The following is a 12,386-nucleotide window of genomic DNA, read 5'->3' on the forward strand; positions in this document are numbered from 1 at the left end:
TTATTGCAGGAACAATGTCACATAGCAGAGAAGGAACGTATAGGGTTTGTCCAGGCCTATAGGAGAACTTGTAAGCAATGCTAAGGATTCCAGGAAAAGAAGTACTTGTGAGTGTTGGTACAAGATAATAATGACTGAAGAACTTGTAAGTGATGTTTTTAAAGATACTGGTGATTTGAAGAACTGGTGAACGGTGGTTAAAGACTCTGACGATTTGAAACACTTGTGAGCGGTGGTTAAAGACACTGATGATTTGTATGACTTGAGAGCGGTGACTAAAGACACTGATGATTTATAAAACTTGAGAGCGGTGGTTAAAGACACTGATGATTTGTAGAACTTGAGAACGGTGGTTAAAGACACTGATGATTTGTAGAACTTGAGAACGGTGGTTAAAGACACTGATGATTTGTATGACTTAAGAGCGGTGATTAAAGACACTGATGATTTGTAGAACTTGAGAGCGGTGGTTAAAGACACTGGCAACTTGCAAAACTTGGGAGCGGTGATTAAAGACACTGGTGATTTGTATGACTTGAGAGCGGTGACTAAAGACACTGATGATTTGTAGAACTTGAGAGCGGTGATTAAAGACACTGATGATTTGTATGACTTGAGAGCGGTGATTAGCCCGCAGCACACGCTGACTCCAAGAAGCACTGGTGACCGGATTGCAGGGAAACACACCAGCCGCAGTATACGTTGAACTGTGCAGCAACTGGCACCTGGAAGTGCCGGAGACACTGGGGTACGACTGCAGAGAGATACGTCGAGAACAAGAGCACTGGCATCCACATCAGGGGAAAAGACGATACTCAGGTGCTGAGGCTCTGCCCGGCGTCTGACTTTGAATCTCGCGCCTCCGCTGGATTGGCGGAACAGTCTGATGACGTCACCTGCTCCCCGCCCACATGATGCCGGGTGTCATGGCGGCGCCCCTGCCCCGGGGAACCGCCGGGAGCCTCGCCAGCCAGACGCCGGAGCCCGTGGACCACCGAAGGCGGAGGCCGCAACACAGACCAGCAGGCACGCAGGGGTAAGCATGGTGAACGCCGCCTATGCCGTGTGACAGTACCCCCTCCTCCAGGAGTGGCCCCCGGACACTTTCCAGGTTTTGTTGGATGTCTGGAATGGAAAATCCGCACCAGTCAGGGAGCCATAACTTCAGTAGCATTGACCCAGCTCCTCTCCTCGGGGCCAAAACCTTTCCACTCCACTAAATACTGTAGATTCTTGTGAAGATAAAGAGAGTCAAGAATAGCTTTGATTTCAAAGTCTGTTCCAGCTTCAGACTCTGCAGAGGTTGGCCTCGGGGACTTTAAATGGAACCGGTTTAAAATAAGGGGGCGAAGGAGAGAAACATGAAAGGAGTTCGGTATCCAGAGGTGGGAAGGCAATCCCAATTTGCAGACAACCGGATTCAGGACTTGTAACACGGGATAAGGACCAATAAACTTTGGGGCGAACTTCATAATGGGCACTCTTAACCGGAGGTTGCGGGTGGAGAGCCATACCCTATCACCAACCTTGTATTGGGGAGCTGCTCGTCGCTTCCTATCCGCAAAGAACTTATAGCGGCCGGAGACTCTCTTGAGATTAGCATGAACTCGACTCCAAATTTGACTGAAGTGCCGAAGAGTAGAGGCTGCAGCAGGAACATCCTCCGGAGGACAAATGGGTAATTCAGGAACTTGAGGATGGAACCCATAATTAATGAAAAATGGGGACTCACCAGTCGAAGAGTGGTACAGATGATTATGGGCAAACTCGGCCCATGGCAACAGTTCCACCCAATCATCTTGCGAGGGGGAGAGATAAACACGGAGAAAAGTCTCTAAATCTTGATTGACGCGTTCAGTTTGCCCGTTGGTCTGTGGATGGTAAGCGGATGAAAACTTGAGTTTTATTTGTAAGGCCGTACAGAGAACTCTCCAGAATCTTGCAGTGAATTGTACCCCTCGGTCAGAGACGATTTCCTGAGGTAAACCGTGCAGGCGGAAGTGTTCTCGGATAAATAACAAAGCCAACTTGGGCGCAGATGGTAACCCGGTCAAAGGTACAAAATGTGCCATCTTAGAGAAATGGTCGATAATTACCCAGACAGTATTGTGACCCTTGGAGAGGGGCAATTCAGTGACAAAGTCCATAGAGATATGGGTCCAAGGCCTCTGAGGAATGGACAGTGGATGCAACAACCCCGCAGGAGGCAAACGAGGAATTTTGTGCTGAGCACACCGAGGACATGAGTTGACATAATCTTGAATATCCTTCTTCATAGTGTCCCACCAGTAAGACCTTCGTAGAAACTCCCACATCTTTTGGACTCCAGGATGACCGGAAAACTTGGAAATATGAGCCCACTGCAACAACCTTGGTCAAAATTTAGCTGGCACAGACATTCTCCCAGGAGGAGGACCCAGAGCGGTGGGAGCCGCCGACATAGAAACTGGACTGAGAATCAAAGCCTTCTCAACTGAATTCTCCTCATCCGAAGCTGTTAAGGAACGGGATAAAGCATCAGCCTTGGTGTTAAAAGTCCCAGCTCGGTACTTAATGACAAACGAAAACCGAGTAAAGAAGAGCGCCCATCTAGCTTGACGTGGATTCAAGCACTGGGCCGTCTTGAGGTACAGCAAATTCTTATGATCAGTGAAAATTGTAATTAGGTGTTTAGCACCTTCCAAAAGATATCTCCATTCCTCCAAGGCAGATTTTATTGCCAAAAGTTCTTTGTCTCCAATGGTGTAATTCTGTTCCACAGGAGAGAATTTGCGAGAATGGTAAAACCACATGGATGTAACCTCCCATCTGGAGCGTATTGCGAAAGCACGGCACCTATGCCTACCGTGGAATCATCAACATCCAAAAAGAATGGTTTTGAAAAATCTGGTTGCTGAAGTACTGGAGCGGACATAAAGGCTGCCTTTAACTGAGTGAACGCTGCTATAGCTTCGGAGGACCAATGACTTGGGTCAGAACCCTTCTTGGTTAGGGCAGTAATAGGTGCCACGATGGTAGAGAATCCCTTTATGAATTTCCGGTAGTAATTTGCAAAGCCCAGAAATCGTTGTACCGCTTTCAAAGAAAGAGGCTGAGTGCAGTCCTGGATGGCAGTGAGTTTCTCTGGATCCATACGAAGCTCCGTGCCCGAAATGATGTAACCAAGAAATGGAATAGAAGAAACCTCAAAGGTACATTTGGAAATCTTGCCATAAAGATGATTCTCTCATAATCGAAGAAGTACCTCTTTGACCTGTATTCTGTGCTCTGTGAGATTTTTATAAAATATCAGAATGTCATCCAAATATACCACGACACTTAGGTATAGCATATCCCGAAAGACTTCGTTAATGAATCCCTGGAAGACGGCAGGAGCGTTGCTGAAGCCAAACGGCATTACCAGGTACTCGTAATGCCCGTCCCTGGTATTGAAGGCCGTCTTCCATTCGTCTCCCTGTCGGATACGTATCAAATTTATAAGCTCCCCTTAAATCAAGTTTGGTGAAAACTCGGGCTCCGCGAACTCTATCAAAGAGCTCCGTAATGAGCGGCAAAGGATACTTATTCTTAATGGTGACATCATTTAGACCACGATAGTCAATACATGGTCTTAGCCCTCCATCCTTCTTCTTCACAAAAAAGAAACCCGCCCCTGCCGGGGAGGTAGAGGGGCGGATGAATCCTTTCTGCAGATTAGACTTGATATAGTCTGACATAGCTTGGGTCTCGGGTAATGATAAGGGATAACTGCGACCCGAGATGGCATTTTCCCCGGAATGAGCTCAATGGGACAGTCCCAGGGTCTATGCGGTGGTAGCAGATCGGCCGCTTGCTCCGAGAACACGTCCGAAAACTCCCGATAGGCCTCCGGAATGAGCCCTTCATCTGACTTGGAAGATACACGGAGCGGATAGACAGGGGTGAGACAATTTGAATGACAAAAAGGACTCCAAGATGTTGTCAAAGTCAGAAAAATATCATGCTACACGTTGCCATATATTCACCTCATGCGCGTGCCTGCTGCACGTGCACATTCACTCCCGTGCGTGCGGATACTCACAGCCGCGTGATGGCGCCTCGGCCATGCGCTCGTGCGCGTGGTATGTGCATTTACGGTAGAGTTTGTGTGCGTCTAGCGGGCGACTCAATCGTTAAATAATAACACCAAATAGTATGTTTTATAGATAATGTTCCCCTTAATAATGACTGTAAGTTTGTTTAATGTAAATGGTCGCTGGACAGAGGAATTCCTCTTTGTATGGTACGAAGGGTCAGACAGGGTTTGAACAGCTGTGTCTGGTACCTAACTAAAGAACATTTTATTAGAAACAATCCGGTGCTGGTTAGGTAAAGATTAATCGCTCCTGCGTATAGATATGGCCATTAGTATTTTCTGGACATTTACTATATTTGCGATTCATTACCCATGCGGCGGGAATCTTCAGATTCCCTCCCACCTGAGCAGTTTGATATAGTCACAGCCCACCTGTTCAAACTAACCTATGGCCTTTTGTTATGATACGAGGAGACATTCCTGTGTCCAATGAACAATGAGATTATAGGTCCCTTTGTAGTATACTGTACTCAGTGTATATAAGATCAGCCAGCCTGGGCAGCTCTCTCACTCTCCACAAACGGTTTTCATCTTGACTAACTCGGAGCTGGTACCAGAAAGCTGCGCAGCGATCATTCCCAGTGTGTGTAAGTAATTCTCTGTAATCATCTCGCTCTTTGCTTGTATTGGCCATATTCTCTCTCTCTCTGTTATAGTATAAGATTGTAAAGTTATTGTATATTTTTGTCTAGATATTCTGTTAGAATTATATGTTAGTTTGTAGTGTATGACTTGTGAACTGTTTTACCTTTTTCGATATAACTTAAAAGCTTGTTAGTAAAGGTGTTGGAACCTTAGCACGGTATCGTGTGTTCATTACATTGCAGTGGGTAATAGGAGCGTCTCGATCGCTCAAACAGCTTTAGTATTAACAAGGTTAAGCAGCGTTATATCGCTACAGTGTTTCAGTACAAGGTTTACAGTATAAGAGTATCCTTTCTGTGTATTACATTCAAGGTTTACTGATTGTCATCTTGTGAGCCTCTGCACCGCTCGTGATCTCCTCGTGGTCTCGAGCGTCCGCTACGCTGGTAGCGTAGCATTACGGTAGTCGCCCGCCTATAGCGTGCTCGACACCACGCATTAAGCTGTGAGCGAGCGTGCCGCATGTGCGTCTCGATCATGGCCGAGCGTATGCTACGCTAAGTGCGTACCCTTACGGTACCCCATATGCCAATTGCGTACTGAGTCTCTTACCCATATAATGAAAGTTATAAGGTAATCAAATCGGCATTATCAATTGAGGGCTCGTCCGTCCTCCACATATCCGCACTAACGAAAACAAACGTTATCTGTCAGCAAGGGCAGGAAGGCAGTATCCCTTCGTATCGGGATACAGTAGTGCTGGCTAGATAAGCGTCTGTTTCGCTACGTTGAAGGAGTGCTGGTGGAATCCGGAACCGGAGGTAAGAACAATACGCTAGTGTCTTTTAAAACTGTTTTATTTCTGTTTCTTTTCATTTGTGTATTTTCACATATCACTTTCCTGGTTGCCATTTCACAATTGATAACGTGCTGAGAAAGATTTGTTGCTATTGGTAGTTAAAGAGTAAAAATAATACGTTAAGGAGTAATTTGTAATACACGCGCACGGCTTGCCTAAGATACAAGGAAGTTTGGTGTGGTGTTCAGTAGATGATTACAGTTAAAGATCATCTACATTGATATAAACGTGTTAAATTGTATTTCTGTGGATATACCTGGCTGGCGTACACGTGTCTCTAACAAAGGGCGGGACTAGTGTACGCGACGCAAGGGCCGACGCACGGAGCGTATATTACGCAACGGAGCGTCTGGGTACGCCCACATAATACAAATCACACGATAGTATTGTTTTAATTAGGCGATAAGGAGGCAACGCGAAAATAGCGCAAATCGATCTCAGTGTCTAAAATTTTAAGCTAATAGATCCTTCTCTAGTTGTAACTCCTCGGGTTTAGCCTGCGATACTGAATGAAAGGGATTTCTGCGCAGAAACTAAAGTAAAGAGTACATGAGGTGAAAGAGTGTGTATACATATATATAAGTTTCTAATTTTTGGGGTTGAACCAAAGGAAATCATCGAGTTCTCGTGAAGGTACATACGTGTAAGTGACTGCATGGTGGCTTGGGAGGCATCCCTTGTTAAACATTTAAAAAAGAGCATTAGAGTATAGCGGACCAGGAGGTCTACTGTAGCACAGACCAGGAGGTCCAGACAGACCAGGAGGTCCAGGTACAGCAGACTAAGAAGTCCGCTATAGATAAAGAGTAAAAGAGCACAACACCAGAAAGGGTTGGTGTGGTACCCATATAGGCCATTAAGCTCAGGCTGAAGGAATTCGCAGCCACAATTTTCGATTCCACTGGTCGCTCCGCACATAAGATTAGTTGCTTATGTGCAGAACGATTGTACCGCACGTAATTGTGTGCATTAGTTAGTAACTTGACCCAGTACCATTTGCGTACGCTAGAGGGGTCATAAACGCTATTTGTACATTCTAACGTGATTTGTGTAATTTTTTATTTTAAGGGAAGTTCGCTAGTCACTTGGGAACTAGCCAACAACCAATAGTTACTGGAAAGGGTTAAGTGCTCTTCGGATCACACCCACATGTTCCAGTAAATAGAGGTTCAGGTCGCAGGGGCCCTAGGTCGAGTACGCCAGCGCTAGAGCAGTGTGTGGGCGTATTGGTCGACGTGGGCGAGTGAGTGGAGTACTCGGTAAACTGCCACCGCCGGCCTACCCCGGACATCTTGGTTTTTGTAAGGGTTCGCTGAAGACCCTGATTTGAAGGTCAGAGGTAGTGAAAGCAACACCTGCAAAGATGGGGGCCAGTTGTTCAGGTAGGGGGCGATCAACCTCGGTTCGGGTTGATTTAGTAAACCGACCAATCGGGTCGGCAAGGTATGTAATGTGTGAGAAATACGGTTCACACACAGAAGTTTTGTGCGATGAATGGGAAAGAATGACTGTGCACGATGGGGAAAAGTTCCCACTGGTAGGCAGTTTTAGTCCCGAGGTGTTACAGAATCTAAGGAGAAGGATATGTTTCATTAAATCTGCAAAGAGACGGATCAAATATTATGATTGTTTACAATTATGGCAACAGGAAGGTGAAATACAAGGAGGATTAGCTTATACAGCTGACTCTCACTTTGGTAAGAAAAATATGGCAGCGAGAGAGAGGGTGGTTACAGAGAATGGCACACTGGTGTTTGATAAACATGCACTTAGCAACTGTATTATAGATGATAAGAACAATTGTAATAAATGTAACAAGAATAATTGTAATACTGTTAAATGTACAACTATTAACCCATGCAAGTTGCACCCCATGTTAAACTTCCCTCAGGATTACCAGCAAGAAAGTGAACCTAGCACAATGTCGGCATCTTTTCCAGCAGCCATCACACAAGACGTCCAGGTGGACACGACCAATTCGGTAAAGGCAATAATCAAACCCCCTAACGGAGGATCAGGTGAGGTCGTGTCAACAGGTAAGTACGGTATTGTATGTTACTCACAGACAAATGCATCTTACACCGAAGAGTTAACACAAAATAGCATAATGGAACAAAATCCTGTCAGGGTTAACACAATCCCCAATGAAAGGACTAATAGTCACAAGGTCACTCCCATCAGAGACATTGCTATGCAATGTCCCTGGTCCAGGATGGAATTGATGACAATTATGTCTGAATTCCCTGATCCCAGGAGAAATCTAGCCGCATGTCAGAAGTACATTAGAGAGTTCGGTAATTCTGCAGAACCCACCAACAAAGGTTGGCGGGCAGTGCTGAGGGCATGTCTGCCCTCCAAAGTTGACTCTGCGAAATTTATTACTGATTGTGAATTAGACACCGAAGTACCTTGTACGGAGGAACACAATCAGGAGAATATCAAGCAGATCAATCAACAGTTAGGAGTATATTTCCCATCCGATGTGGAATGGGAAGAAATCTCCATAAGACAAAGAGAGGGGGAAATCACTTCTAATTACTTTCATCGGGCACTGCAGGAAATGGCTAGATACACTGGTATAGAAGATATTAAAACAAATGTACACTACAGGAAAGTAGCAGTTTATGTGTTAATAAATGGTTTAAAGGAAGTATTAAGAACGAGTATACAAGCCTCTCTACCTAACTGGAGAGATATCTCAGTGGCCGATTTGAAAGAGTCCGCTATTAATCATGACCGGAACATTAAAAGCAAGCCACAAACCCCTGTGAATAGGTCAAAAGTAAGAAGGTGTTACAACTGCTTAAGGGAAGGTCATGTTGCACGAGATTGTAGGTCTAAAAACACACACAAGATATATACACCCCCTAGACAACGACATGACCATAATAGTCAAAGAACCAGGGAAACACAGGAAGAGCGGTTGATGGTGATGAGCATCCAAGCATTAGAGGAGGCATCAAATCAACCAAAACCCCAGGCCATTGGCACATGGAGGAAACCAAGGATTTGTTATCTTTGTAAAAGAGAAGGGCATTATGCCAGTAACTGCAACAGCCCACATAAAGTCAGACCCCCTAGACAAGAACACGAGCAGAGTTACGACACTCGGAAGTATAATCAGGTATCACACATGTCAAATTTTGGTCCACACATATAATTTATGATTAGGAAAGTTGATCATTAACCTTGATAAAGCCTGAGGTAACAGTTAATAAATTGGGAGGTCATTCCTTGAAGACACAGGAATGACCGGGTAAAAATTTGTAATGTATCTGTAAAATGTTTCTTTTTCCCCATCTCTGACGTTCACCACAACAGCTCCAACATCACCTGACTACCTGACCTTTTCAGAAGTCTACCAAACCCCAGTATGACCTACCAGCATCGAAGTATCCTGGCCAGATACAAAGGGTGGAGTATGGAAATACTGGTGGGAGAGACTATGCAAAGATACCATTGGACATGTAGATGTGACAGCCTGATGGTGAACGGAAGATCTGACAATGTTTTTTTTGCCCTGAAAAAAATGTTTTTTTTCCCTGTTGTTTATTGTTGGTTTATGTAACATATATATATGAATTGTTCTCTCTCTCTCTTTTTTTTTTTTTTTCTTCTTTCTCATGTTCTCATACTTTACAGATGGTATGTCACACATCAGTTGGATAAATGGTAATGCAAGATTTATTCTCCTCACAGAAAGAGCACTGAGCTAGAAAGAATATTGTATCACCAGAATGTTTAGAAGACTGAGAGATAGCACCTTTGAGATGACAACAGAACAAGAAGAACAACAAGACTAGAGAACTAATTATCGTAACAAGTTTCTCTCCCCCTCAAACTGTTTTTCTGTACCCCCATTACAAATTTCTCCTTTCTCCTCCTGTAAGATGGACTCGCCTCAAGAGACTGATCCGTGTTTTCATGTTAACCCTGATGTTGACCAGAGCAGTCTGTTTTGGTGAGAGTACCAGTGAGGTCGAGAAAGGATCCAGAAAGGTTCTGATGACAGAGATGGAGGCGTAGATTTCCAAGAACAACATGATCACCAAGCAAAGGCGAGTATCAGAAAATGATCTGGTAGCATTGACCATAGAAGGAATTGTGAATGATTGTTAGCTGAAGAAAATTGCATCTGTAGGCATTGTGATAACTTAGTTGAGGATGGGTGCATCAAGAAACGTCAGTCCAGTTTTTAATGTCCACATGGACCGGCATCCATTGAGTGACTATCACTCCTTAGTGGGTAAAGTGTTAAACCAGACAGACTGTTGGGTATGCTCTCAAGTACCTCAAGGCCATAGCAAATCAGGACTAGTACTATTCCCTTTAATTGTAGGAGAGGTACTTGAGCTAAGTGGTGGGAGGCCGGTGGACAAGAGGTTTAATATCTCTAGTCCTCCTAGTTTGAAGCTCCACCAATATCATGTGGATAGGTCTTTAGTATGCTTTAACATTTCCAATCCCCGAAAGCCGGGAAATTGGGAAGTGTCATGGAGTAATCAAACCATGGCATTTTCACATAGAGCCGACCGAATGCCCATAGACACAGAGCTTATACGCCAGATAGCCGACCATGGAAAATATTTCCGGTATAGGTACACTTTAGGAAGTAGGACCATGAGAGTTGGAGAAGTATCACCAGGATACTGTGCACATATCATACAACCGGATACGTGTACTAGACAGATGGGAGAATTAGGGTTAGGAGAGTTCACATGGAAAATGTGTAACATGGTTTTGACATATTCAGTCCCATATGTTCTCCCCGATGATGCATATTTCATATGCAGGAGAAAGGCGTATGAGTGGCTTGCCCCAAACTCAGAGGGATTATGTTATATTGGAAAGGTACCGCCTGAAGTAATGACTGTATCGCATAACAAAATTGATTTGATTTGCGACCCAACCATTGAGACCCCGCTGTGATAAAATGTGATTCCACTATCCGTTTCTTTCACCCGTTTCTCCTTTGTTTTTCTCCAAGGTACAAAGACTCGCTTGGAAGAAGGATTTGAAGACCACATTTATACAAAGATTTTTTTTTATGGACTATGTTGCCGGCCCCCAATATCCCTAGTGACTTTAATGAAAACGCTAGCCCAGAACTTCAGTGATTTAAAATTTTATGGACATTGAAACGGCTTTGCTCGCATTATAGCAAAAGCCCAAAGAGACATCAGGCAACATGTACATCGAGACCAGACTTCAGACAAGACTTCAATCGGCGGAATGTAAATTAACCTCACATAATGGTATCTCTACCCCGTAACGACACTTCTTATTTTCACCTCTACAACCTCTAGGTAACGACACACATAGTTGATAGGGAATATAGGCACAGATATCAGCACTCACATATCCCCCCAATCATGTATCATCCACTAAAATGTGCTCCCCCATTTTGTTACAACAAAAAGCCGAAAAGAGCTCGGTAAAGTTTGACAGCCCATCCACAGACCCGTAATACGGGATAAGAAGGAATTCAAATGTATACTTCGCAATACCTCGAAGCTTAATTTAAAACACGTACGGCACGATGATACATGACCCCTCAAACATGGATTCATACACACATGCTTCTACTATCTCACTAGGTCATACCTTTTTCCCACCTTCCTCTCTTCTCCCTTACCCAATCATAGAAATGTATTTATACATGACATATATTTTTCTCTTTTTGAACTGTTTTAGGAAGTGGCAGTTATTGATGACTGCCAAAGGGTGGACTGTCAAAGTCAGAAAAATATCATGCTACACGTTGCCATATATTCACCTCATGCGCGTGCCTGCTGCACGTGCACATTCTCTCCCGTGCGTGCGGATACTCGCAGCCGCGTGATGGCGCCTCGGCCATGCGCTCGAGCGCGTGGTATGTGCATTTACGGTAGAGTTTGTGTGCGTCTAGCGGGCGACTCAATCGTTAAATAATAACACCAAATAGTATGTTTTATAGATAATGTTCCCCTTAATAATGACTGTAAGTTTGTTTAATGTAAATAGTCGCTGGACAGAGGAATTCCTCTTTGTATGGTACGAAGGGTCAGACAGGGTTTGAACAGCTGTGTCTGGTACCTAACTAAAGAACATTTTATTAGAAACAATCCGGTGCTGGTTAGGTAAAGATTAATCGCTCCTGCGTATAGATATGGCCATTAGTATTTTCTGGACATTTACTATATTTGCGATTCATTACCCATGCGGCGGGAATCTTCAGATTCCCTCCCACCTGAGCAGTTTGATATAGTCACAGCCCACCTGTTCAAACTAACCTATGGCCTTTTGTTATGATACGAGGAGACATTCCTGTGTCCAATGAACAATGAGATTATAGGTCCCTTTGTAGTATACTGTACTCAGTGTATATAAGATCAGCCAGCCTGGGCTGCTCTCTCACTCTCCACAAACGGTTTTCATCTTGACTAACTCGGAGCTGGTACCAGAAAGCTGCGCAGCGATCATTCCCAGTGTGTGTAAGTAATTCTCTGTAATCATCTCGCTCTTTGCTTGTATTGGCCATATTCTCTCTCTCTCTGTTATAGTATAAGATTGTAAAGTTATTGTATATTTTTGTCTAGATATTCTGTTAGAATTATATGTTAGTTTGTAGTGTATGACTTGTGAACTGTTTTACCTTTTTCGATATAACTTAAAAGCTTGTTAGTAAAGGTGTTGGAACCTTAGCACGGTATCGTGTGTTCATTACATTGCAGTGGGTAATAGGAGCGTCTCGATCGCTCAAACAGCTTTAGTATTAACAAGATTAAGCAGCGTTATATCGCTACAGTGTTTCAGTACAAGGTTTACAGTATAAGAGTATCCTTTCTG

The sequence above is a fragment of the Pseudophryne corroboree genome, chromosome 1, assembly GCF_028390025.1.
Source record: "Pseudophryne corroboree isolate aPseCor3 chromosome 1, aPseCor3.hap2, whole genome shotgun sequence".
NCBI classification, from domain to species: Eukaryota; Metazoa; Chordata; class Amphibia; order Anura; family Myobatrachidae; genus Pseudophryne; species Pseudophryne corroboree.